Source organism: Andrena cerasifolii, chromosome 10, assembly GCF_050908995.1.
Source record: "Andrena cerasifolii isolate SP2316 chromosome 10, iyAndCera1_principal, whole genome shotgun sequence".
Lineage (NCBI taxonomy): Eukaryota > Metazoa > Arthropoda > Insecta > Hymenoptera > Andrenidae > Andrena > Andrena cerasifolii.
Genome location: NC_135127.1, coordinates 11,024,148 through 11,036,200, shown reverse-complemented (window position 1 = coordinate 11,036,200; position 12,053 = coordinate 11,024,148). Strand labels below are relative to the sequence as shown.

Below are 12,053 nucleotides of genomic sequence, written 5' to 3'. Positions count from 1 at the left end.
GTGACCTTATATTAAAGGGCGGGAGAGCTGCCCGGGGCATGGCTGCGACGACCTTCCCTCCCCGGGCCGAGAATTAAATTTTCCGCGAGAGGGAAATCCCCTGCAGAGAACGTTTGCAGCGAAATAATGAAACGCGCGACGCGCTGGCACAATTTGCTTTGCATACGGGCGACATTTTTCACGTCCGTCAAGAATCTGACGCGCCCCTGCCGACACCCCCTTTGAAATTAGAATCGTTCCGCGCGCTCTGTGATCCTCGCCGGCTGAGAGAGGACACGTGGCTGGGTTCGCGCCGTGACACTAGGATTTAGACTTTTCCAAGACTGTACGCATCAATTTTCCTCATGGAAGATATTCTAACGCGTTTTGAGTTTCTCATGTACTACCTAAATGGTTCTTAATCATTATGAAGTGCATATAACAATGCAGCGTTATTTAACAGCTGCTTATTCGTGTTTGAGTACAATTCATTGTAACATTGATTCCGCAAAAAGCATAGAAAACTAGAGTTCATGAGCAACAGCGAGAAGTACAAAAGTGATGCCTAGGTAGAATAGTAGAAACATATATCACGCGGCATTGGTGGTGTTAACAATCTTGAGGAAGGATGCAAATTCCTGCTCTGCCCTTCACGTACCCGTCTTTGCACTCGCAGCCAATCATGCATGGTTGAAAATAAAGAAATCGATGAATGCATCGTTTCTATTCAATTCAGGTTATGAAATTTGAGATCAGTCAAACAACATCACGTTTTTATGCTTCTGAAATTTCATTAACTTGATCAGTTGTTAAATAATGATGGCATCAAATTCAAATAAAAAGCCAGTCGATTACATATCTACGCTTCATTTGCTAAGAATCAAGTAACAATTCGAGGACAAATGTTTCAATCAATATCCTTCCTCAAGGATATCCGAATCCAAGGTTCGAAATACAGTGAGCCAGGAAACAGATTTATTTTACTTCAGAATGTGTTGCGCGAGGAGAATTGTATCGAACGTTACGTTAAGGATCAAAGCCTACACCGAACTGATATGAAACGTGCAACTTCGTTCGTGAGAATAGACTAGCCCCGCCAGGTGAATTTGGCGAATCGACGTACACATTTCTGAATTATGCTTCCTCACACCTCTGGCACCAGCAAGTGAGCAGAGAACCTCTCAACTGCTCTGCTGGTGCACGATTCGTAGAGTCCTTCTGACATGAAAACAAGAGCCAGGTATTCAACGTGTGCAAGGAAATACACGTTCGTCGTAACTTTCCTTTCCCTATGAATTATCTCGCTTAATGTTGTGCCAACAGCGAGTGCTCTTTCCGCTACTCGCCACCGATAAATTCGCCACCCTCGCGTCACGTCGCTCTCGCGTCGAACATCCCTTTGAGCGGATTTTAATATCGCGTGCACGCGCCTCTACGCGGGCTTTTGTCTGGGACCCGACGCATCGCAGCTCACGATTCGCCACGCGAACCGTCCCGTCGGTGAAAATCAATTTATGATGCGCAGAGAATGGAGCTGCGAAAGCTATCGAGTCGGGTGGCTTCGATGGCTACATTTTGCAGATACACTCGACTAATGGACACTTTTTAGTATTCCCGTTTATCAACAATGGTTTGGTTGCGGGCTAGTTAATCGAATCGAATTTTGAATTCGAAAAACGAAAAGAAATTGAGGGTTAGTTAAATTATCCGATACTGCGAGTTTCAATGTAAGTATCGAAGATAACGAGAAGTACAACTAGGTTAGCAGAATGGTTGGACATTCTTGCCTTTTGTTAGAACACTTTAGAAGCCAAGAAAGTATAGAAACAGCAACGCAGTCCAGTTTGAAATTTTGCCAACGCCTTATCAGTCTTGATACACCGAACGAGTCCCACGTTCTCTAAGATAAGTCACGCAAGGTTTAATGCGTAAGATAAAAGTATTTACCTTTGTCATTACTTCAACTGCAACAAGCACATAGTGCACATTTTGCACACATACTTAAGGAAGCAAAGGTTTGTATAAATAACCCCTCGAGTAGCATCGTCAATGATAAACGCGGTTACAGACGTCCTTCTACCATCAATTTTTCTCCTAATTAATCGTAATTTATTTATAGACCACGCTTCTGTAACCCAGCCGTCTTCTGAGAAGGATATCCACGGAGGGAGGGTTCGCCGCTCGGGGAAGTCAAAGGTGCAGGAGCCGTCGAGGCGAAGTTCGATAAACGCGGAGGAGCGAGGCGAGGCGGAATCAGAGGAAAATTAATGCAACAGCGGAGAAGGGACGAGCGAAAAGGGACCGAGAGCTAACTAGAGAGGCCTTTGAGCGTGTCTGAGTTCGGCTCAGCAGATCTGTAAACCAATCAGTGACGCCTCGTCGATACGGAAGGCTAAGTCGACGTAACCGGATCGCTCGACTAAACTGCTTACTTGATTATAGCGTTAGTTAGCGCCCCGTGGCCGTTCGTCTGTGTCGCGGGGAAGCGTCCCCTAAATTCTCATCACGTAGATCGGCCCAATTTTTACCGGCCATCGGCCCTCCAGCCGTCACCAGCTCCGAGGACGGATTCCACTCGCCCGGGAAAGTCTCTCGGGGCTTGCTAATTCTTTTCTTCCCTTCGATAAACCCTGTACGCTTTCGCATCACTTTTCAAATGTTTCATCTCGGTGTTTTCTTATACCCTCCGCGGAAGTAAAGCAGATCCCCCTGTTCCCAGAGAATTCCATCCCTGGCGCGTGCAGTAATCGTCGGACATTACCGGGAAACAATCCCAGGGCCGTGGCAAGCGTGTCGGAGGGTTCTATCGAAGGAAAGGAATATCGAGCGTACGTGCATCGGCTCGGCCCTCGGGAGATTACAAGGGAAACACGGCCGAAGACAGTACACACAAGGGTGGCTACTAAATTTGTACTACGTGAATCCACAGCCAGGGATACCTTGCTCTCTCCTTCCACGGGCAAATACCCCTGGGACGGGGCTCCAGTTATTCGATAGGCTCGAGCCTGGCCAAACACCCGCTCGGTCCGATTGTACACCGTTTTCCCTTTTCTCCCTCTGCACCCGCGAACCCCTCTGCGCCGTCCATCCCAACCACGGATCTATTGTCGCAATTAGCCCTCTCGCTGTGATTATCGGCGCGGTATCGTTCGATGCGCGATGCCCTCACTGCGCTTTCCGCTGACGTCGATGCTAATGGCTTGCCTTTCAAGTTACCAACACCTTTGCAACGGTAAAGGGAATAATGGGCGTGTTTGGCCGCGCGTAGTTATTTCACGTTTCGGTCGCTTTGCTATCGGAAACAAACGCTGTTCAAACTGCTGTCTGTGCATCGTGGAGAGGAGGAAGTGGATTTTCATTTCCTTTTTTTTTGTGGAAACAAACGAATTTCTGTCGACTTTTTTCTTCTGGCTAGAAGAGCCACACCGTCGACTATTAATGGAAATATAAGGTATTCACTCTCTGCGGTTTGTGATTAGAGGCCACACCCTTTTTTCTTTTAGAGGAGAAAGTCTGTTATGCGTGGTGTACTAGAAAACAGTTAGAAAGAGAAATTCTTGGGGGTAATTAACCCTTCATGGTTATACGGGGTGTGCCAGACCTCAGGATAAGTCTTTGCCAATATTTCTGTAAATTTTTAGACCCTAATAATAAAATTTAAAAATTCACTGAATTTTAACCAGAAAAACCGCTTTTATCCGTAACTATTTTCTCAAATACAAATTTCAACAATATCGAAATTTACATTTCTAGGAAAAGACTATTACAGTATGATTGCACGAGTATTACGAATGTACAATTATCACTGAAAAGTTAAAAGATTCAAAAATACGAAATTGGTAACTGGGATGCAGTGAACCTCGTGGGACCAATTTGTGATTATAAGAAGGTGTGACCACGGAGGGTTAAGTGTAATGCGAGTTATATCTATTTGAGGAAGAGATAAAAGGTGTGAACAAATATTGTAAAATCTAATGGTACATTTCACCGTACTAATCCCCCATTAAATGAACTCCATGAAACGCAAGAAACCTACGCAACTTCTTCATTCATCAACCGACCATCGACTCCCTCCACAAGATACGCAATACCAACAGAATTTAACTCCGCGGAAATCATGTCCAAGGTATCTCCTCCTCTCAAGTCTCCCGCGCCGATAGTAAAGTCAAACAGATAAAGCAAACCGTGGAAACGATTTTCCTGGTTTGGCGGCGGGCTGGGCCATTTAACGAGCGCCGATGAAAGGATAAAAACGCACTGTTTGAACGCGGTACTCACCGATTTCGGTGTTGGCACTCGGACAGTCGAAAATAGCGTCTGACGCAACGCTCCGCGTGGCGGAAACCACTTGCTAATGCGACTCGCGTCCTTATCACGCGGCTTCTCCGTCGACCCGAAGGACTCCATCGATGGGATCTGGAAATACCAGCGCACACACACATAAGATCCTGCGCACAGCCGGCTCTACAACATTTGGAGAGAAAATATCGTCGGCCAATATTTGCGTTACGGCAGCGTTCCCTGAGGCGTTTATCGTTAATGCGATTAAGTCGGCGCGTGATTCATTTCCAAACGGACGTTAATAACATCGGCGAGCGTGGAGCGGGTATTATCGAATTTTACAGATGCGCGAATCACCGACACACCTGAATTTGCCGCGTCGATTTCGAGGGAGCTTTTGCAAATTGTCGGTGGATGTTGATTTATTAATCGAAGTAGATTGAACTGCTGGAGCTACTCTTTGTACGAGGCTCGAATTTCAATTGTACTTTTTATTCCTGAGTTTTGAGTTTTTTATTTAAAATTGTGGAAATTATGTGAAAATTTCTTCCGGTGGAAACTTACAGTTTTCTTTAAGTATTAATAATTCAGTGGGTATCGAGAAGTGTTAAGTAGTATAGGCTAATATTTACTTCAAGCTTCGCAATTGCAAATTGTCCAATGAATAGTAATGCTTGCTAAATACTCGTAATTGAAAGTTACTTGAATATAGGTGAAACTGACATTTTCACACTGATAATGTGTCTTCTACAGTGCTAAGGTGTTATCTTATGGAAAGGTGCTTCATTTTTTAAGCACCGGCGATGGAAAATAGCACAATCTTTTAATCGCGTTCGATTCACAGTTTATCTAACCACTCTTGCATTTGCAACTTTGAAACGTTTCAGTCTTGTTAGCGTAATCATTGTCACGTTTAAATAAACATGTCGAGACATTCCCCAGCTGTTTAAATGTGCATCGTTAAAAGATAAATAACGTGTTCACGTGGAGGCGTATAAAAAGATGGTCAGTGAGGTAAGAATATAATAGAATAACGAATGTGGCTCGTGAAAAATGGTCTTCAGATAAGATCAACCTTTTATTTTTCAAGTTTGCATTTCGCCTTTAAAAAACGACCACTCTTTCCAGGATATTTTACTAACTGAAGGAGTACTAATTGCAAGGATTAACTTTATTTAAAAGTGGAAGTGGTTAAGCAGATTTTTTTTTTACTTGCAGTGGCGAAAAGTCAACATTGCAGACAATACGAGGAACTAGCGCCACGTGGAGCCTCGTGTGTATATATGTATATACCCACTTGGGAGAATTCCGTGTTGCAAGACTGTTCCGATGTATGCACTGCTCATGTATTTCATGCCAAGCATGCCTGCTGTAAACATCGTTTCTACTACGAAGAAGGTAGGTTAAAATAGCTATAATTCATCTTTATTCTTCCTCCCTAGGGGGATTGCGATCCTGGATGCCGCTGCAAATATGGATTCGCGAGGAGAGATGGCTACTGCAGCCCGCTTACTGCTGACGTTCCTTTGTTAGAGATTAAACGATGAATAATCGTTCTGCAACTACCTTACTGGCGCCTGTGTGCTCTCAAATAAAATATCCAAAACCCGATAGTTTCTACCATTACTTGTATCATCATCCTTACCCATTCATCTTCCCAAAAGCAACCCCCTTTCTCATATATTTCTCTAAGTTACAAAATACCTATACAATTTCGATCAAACACTCCACAAAAATATGATTATCTGAAAAATTAAGGGGTCTGGATTAGGTCTGGGTTATAAAAAAAGAATGAAATTTTATTTCAGACCTGCTGCCCCATAGTTACACAATCGACCAGCGCGCATTGGGAGGTCTAGAAGATTAATCAGTATATTAAATCTTATGCATATTTTTCTAGTTATTTTTTTAATAGTCTCTTAAGACATTGTACTAAAGGTAAGTGATAAAAATTTTATATGAAAACTGTGAATTATTCCTGAAAAAAATTCTTAAAAGCGGCTTACTTTTCCGGCCGTCACAGTGGTGTTCCCCCTTAAGTAATCATAAGAACACAGAGTAGAAATTCCTAATACGAGTCAAAGCACCCTAACATGATCCCTAGCCTAATGCTAAATCACAAATCTTTCCTCGAATCTCACTTTTCCAATTCATACCTCGCAATCCCCTCTAAATCAACCTATCCACGATAAAAGCGCAAGTGCACGCTTAGACCTAGGTAGCCGCGTAATGTACCCCACCCTCTGCGCGAAGAGTAGAACAAGCACCGAAAGGCGGCGATGAAATCGCCGATTGGAAGGTTACTACACCCCAGAGTCCGCGGGAAACGAGCAGCGCAGAGTTTTACGCCCCCGTGGCCGCCCCTGCTTTTTAATCCCCGGTGTCTAGTGCCTATCGACGGATTTTAGCGTCCAGATTTATATACAACAGCGAGGAGGACTTTAAATTCCGTGGATCGAGCGGGGCCTGCCGCTGGCAACCCTTCGATGTGTTCCAGAGCGTTATCGCTCCACCCACAGGAAACAGAGAGAACGCCATCCGAGATTATCCGTATTGGGGAGCAGAGCACGCAGCGTCGAGACAATGCCAGGATTTCGGCTCGTTCGATGCGCCTCTATTTCTCTTCATCTCGCCCCCCTCGTAGTTAGCGGTATGCGTGACTCTCCGGGGCAGGTCTCGAAAGGATTCTGGTCATGGCAGCGGGGAATCTTCGAGGAACGAAGGGCTTCGATCGATGGACGATATAGAGACGGATGAGACTCTTAGCTTAATCGTAGCATTGCTAAAAAATTCGAAGCTGTTGCATTCCTTGTGGATGAAAGAAAGGACTTTGCACACACTTCCAAATGCACAGAAGATCTTTCCAGAGGAGGAGCATGGATACGAGTGTTTCATGTGTTCGCCAAAGTTGCTCGAGCTCATAGGAGGAAAGTTGCTTTCGCTTTTAGTGATTCCAGCCCCGGTTCGAATTTTTTACCATCCATGATGTATCTTCGCTCGCGAGCGATCTGACCCCCAGCACTCAGCCGCGAGTGTTCCGAGAATTTTTCAAGCTGATCTCCATAGAGGCAGGGAGAGGCCCCGCCGTTAAATCTCCGCGAGTGGATACTCCTCGGTCGAATATCATTTTTCTCGCCGCGGAAACCGGTGTACGCGGCTATCGATATCATTCGCAGGCTTCCGCGAACGAACGCGTTCCTCCACGGCCAAGGTCCACTTTACAAGGGGTGAATTCTGTTAACAGCCCCCTGCCACGGAATCCTCTTAACGTCGAGGGCCGAGCAAGCGTGCCTCTCCATCGATTTTCTTCGCAGCAGAGGCTGCTTCTCACCCACATTCGACTTTCGAGTTTTAACATCCAACAGGAGCACTTTCAATGGCGTATCCTTTCACGATCGCGATGCAGAATGTAGACTGTAGAGTACTAAAGATACGGACGCGACAAAAGGCGCGGCCTGCAATTGCAGTCGGCCAGCTGACTCACCGAGGGTTGCGCGGCCGATGGATTACCGCGGAGGGTGTCCATTACGGGTTCGTGACTCGGCCGTAACAGGTACGTGACGGTGAAACAGTGATCGTTTCCCGATGAACTGCCTCCCTCGCCGGCTTGTTACACGCTAATTGCGGAATGAAACCCGAGGAGCTTGTCAACCAGGGGGTAGATCTGTATTCTTCCAGCGGCCTAATAGAAATCTCCGCGTCGATCCTTCGCGCAAAGGGGCATCTCTCCCCTGTCAAACGATCTCCACGTAGAAGAACGTATTTATCTTGCGCACGGCCGTTATTTCGTTCGCCCCGGTCGACGGACCCCGGCCGATTCGACGACCCCCCTACGAACCACCCAATCATTTTTCCAATCGATTTGTCCATCATTCGTACGAGCGAACGCTCGTTTCGAGTAATAGCCGGCGGGTCGAAGATTCTTCGAATGGAGAAGAAAGGTAGCCCAGCGATTTAACGAGCCACTTGCTAGGGCACTGAAAAATTTCGCTTTTGTAGTAGGTCCGTGTACCGTTGCCTCTGTTCGAGCTCGAAAGCCTCTCTTGAGTTCGGAAGAGACTGAAGAAAGTCGAATCACATGGCAGAAGTTACCACGAATTGGAACCTATTTTTCCCCACACAGTGGCAGTGGTGGATTTAAGGGAAAGGACCCAGGTGGCAAACGTTCTGAGTGGCCCATTTTGGGGGGAAAACGAGGAGGTGGTTTACTATAAATTAGCTAAGTGTAGAAGTGCAGAAAAAAAGTATAGTGTTTGGAGTTTTTTTTAATGGGGCTCTGGGGGACACAGCACAGTGGTGGCTTTGCTTGACCCTCCCTTCAGGTCGCAAGAAATTCGAGTCATGAATAGATCGTACGTGATTCTACTCCCTGCACGAAGTTACACAGATTTTTGCCGGGGTTTCCGCGGACCAGCCGCCCTTCGGTCCCCCATCGACCCGCTCGCGGGCGCTTTTAAGTAATTTAACAGTCTGCCTGGACGCATAAACAAACACGCGCGCGCTCATTGCGCGTCGATTGAATATTCATGCGGGGGCTCGTATTTACATTTCGTCGGGATTATCATATCGGCGGACTCGCCCTGTTAAAGCCGGCGGTCGAGTTCGACTACTCAAGAAAACTCAACGGAATTACCCTCCCGAGACCGCGAGGCCGAGGGAAACGGGTCGAGAAAGGGAGAGACTTTGCGCGTGGAAACGGTATTGGTCCGAGGCCAGCCTCGCGAGAGTTTGCTTGCCCGTGTTTACCCTGTTTTCTTCTCCCGTTCTCCCCTCGTTTTCATTAATTATCCGGGAATAAATACGATACGATCGGACCCTCTTTATTCCTCTGCGGAGTTCCAGAAACCACCCTTCAATTTGTGTAAAGAACACAACGGTCGCTTGGAAAGCATTCGGCCGTCTCCTGTGGCTCGCAAGAGAACGCTCCGAGGGTAGTTTCGCCATTTACATTCCAGTTCCTGCAGCTTCTAACAGCGTTAGTAACGTGATCTAATTGTGTACAGGTTTCGTCCGAATGTAGCAGTATCTAGATATAGTAAATGAAAAGCTGCCTGCTCAATAATTGAAGAGGTCTAGTAGAAAACACTGTAGGCGCCAAAATTAATTTTTTTTTTCGGATAATGTTCTACGTTCCAATGGTAATTCTTTGTAAATAAGTTACCAATAAGGGTAAACGATGGTACCGTTGGTACGTCCAACGCCACTTCTGTAGAAAACAATGTAAGATCCAATTAGCTGGGAACAAACAGAATTGACAATTGTTTGAGGTGGCACAAACAGTGTTTTCTACAAATATAATTCTTTCTTCTCATGAGTTTGGACTATATTAATGCAAAAAATAGAAATTTTGTGATGCACTTGGGTCATTGTATACTTAAGGGACCATGTACGTTTCTCGGCACTAAAACGTGATCAGTGTTTGGGAGTGATTCAGTGATAAACTATTAGTCCGATTGGTTTAATTGTTTTTACGTTGTATAGGTATATGTTTATAGATTATAAAACAGCTCTGAGAATAGGAAAATGTGCAGTGGCGTAGAACACGTTTACTGGCGCCGCCAGTATCCCCGCGCTTAAAGTCGATTCACAAAATTAAAACTGTGCAAGGTATCATTACAAATAAAATATTCTCCGGAGTCTTTTCCTCGAATGCAAAAGACTATCACCAATATTTCCATAAAGAAGCGTTCCAACCACATTATCAAGTCCACCCAGCGCCCTATTTCCCCAACCCCTAAACGCTGAATAAAAAAAAGACTGCACGCCTGTATGGCCATATGCTCCCGCCGAAAATCGTGTCCCACATTTGACAGTGGCGCGAACGAAGTCGATTCCTCCGCCCCTCGGTCGTAGGAAATCCCGCAAAGACCGAATTATAGGTAGAGGCGTTTCACAGCAGAATGTCGCTTTGATCCAGCGTCTAGTCGGCGGTGTCTAATCGAGCAGAAATGAGCCGGTGATAATGATATACGCAGCGCGTAAAACGCGCCCCTAGCTCGCCCGCAGGGGAAACTGCGTCGCTGCTCGGGCAGGGGTTCAGCTCCACGGCGGCCATGTTGGTTGCCGAAAATTTCGCGGTCGCCCCTTCGACGGTCCGCTCCCGATAACAGCTTGCACGACAAGTGAACTAACAAAGGGGGAGTAATCTGCCCGGCGTTCGTTGCGTCGCACGATTTTCCAGCCTCCGCTGCGCAACTTTCTGCGAATCAGCGTGATCTGCTTGCTAAACGCTCGACGAGGTACGTGTGCAATGGGGATGATAGAGTATGTTCCAGGAGGGACATCGTTGGTTAAAACTAATGACAAAGAGATGTCCCTATAGCTTGCGTATGTAGTGTATGCTTTACGAAAGACAATAGACTTGACTGTACGCGTCTGCTGTGTGGAATCCCTATCAGGAAAAATATATTACGTTATTGGAACGCGTTCAGCATAAATTCTTGCGACTGCTGGCTTTTAAACTGAGTACTCCGATGTCTCCGATGAAGACAACGGTCTTCTCACATTGGAACATCGTCGATCTCTAAATGATCTTACTTGCCTTTTCAGCATTATTAATGGTTACATCGACTCTGCGGACATTTTGGCTCTGGTTAATCTTTATACGCCTATTGTTTCTCTCAGATCGCCTTCTGTTTTTTACTTATCGAGACACAGCACTTCGTTTGGTATGAATAACTCCATTAACAGGATCTGTAAATTAGCGAATCTTTATAGCGAACATGTCGACTTTTTTTTGGTGCAGTGGCCACTTTTAAATATCGTTTGCAGTATTTGCCTTTCAGTAACGTCTCTGTACACGTCCGTTAATTTTAATTCTAATTTTAATTTTATTAGTTCATTAGTTCTATTATTTTCTTGTATTATTGTTTTTATTTATGTACTGGCTTTTCTGCTCTTTTCTTCCACATTGTCTCTTTGTTAACTTTATGATTTGTTCACTGCAAACTAAAGGGTCTTTACCCGTGAATAAATAATAATAATAACAATTCCTTCGATAGAAGTAACGTTAAAGTATTCGCATAAACTATTCTCAAAAATTCGAACTTTCCAGTCCCCTTTTCCAAAATCCACGAACGTGAAAAGTTCCCCCAGTTCCTGTGTCGTCACCTTCTCGCCCCTCAGTTACATGAATCGGAACCAGTCGCGTCCATCGTCGACGGAATGCCGCGTGTGCATCGTCGTCGAAAGGGGGTTGGAGAGAAAAAAAATCAAGGTCACAGGGCGAAAAAGCGGATGCACGTGCGAGCTGGCGCGCATTTTCACGAGATGCGGTGGCGCAGATGGGGTGGTTGAATGTAGCGGCGGCCATGTCGGTTCCCAATTAAACAAATGCCTGGTAGGAACTCGAGCAACCCCTCGGGGCATAGGTGGCCCTCTTCTCTCCGCCTCTCCTCCCGAGTTCGTCTCTGTTCAGTGGTACGAAGGGGATTTCGGCTGGGCGCACGTGTCGAGCGGCATGCGAAATTTGAGTCGCCTTCGCTTGTATGCGCGTACGTCAGCGGGGCTGTGTGCGTTACACTCGACCTACCTTCTTATTCCTGCGTGCGTCATACGCGCGCGAATTGCTCGCGGGCCCCGACGAGCGTACACAGAAAATCGTTGCGACACGTTCTCGATCGCGAGCACGCACGCGCCCGGAATTCCTAATTAGCCTTTCATGCTTTTTGTCCACATTTCTCTTTTACGAATGGCGCGGCAAATGTAATTTAGAAAAGTGTCTTTAGTTTTGCCCTAATATTGAGCTTAAAAATAAAGATACAACGGTTTCCTGGGAATATCTTTCTCGTAGA

At 45.8% G+C, this 12,053-nt stretch overlaps 1 long non-coding RNA gene across 1 annotated transcript in view; it reads right to left on the bottom strand.

Moving 5' to 3' along the window:
- The window catches only part of LOC143374231 (uncharacterized), a 77,979-nt gene that overhangs the window by 50,378 nt on the left and 15,548 nt on the right, over positions 1–12,053 (bottom strand). The window contains exon 2 of the long non-coding RNA XR_013086625.1: positions 4,258–4,395. This is a non-coding gene — a long non-coding RNA (uncharacterized LOC143374231). The remainder of the gene's footprint in view (positions 1–4,257; positions 4,396–12,053) is intronic.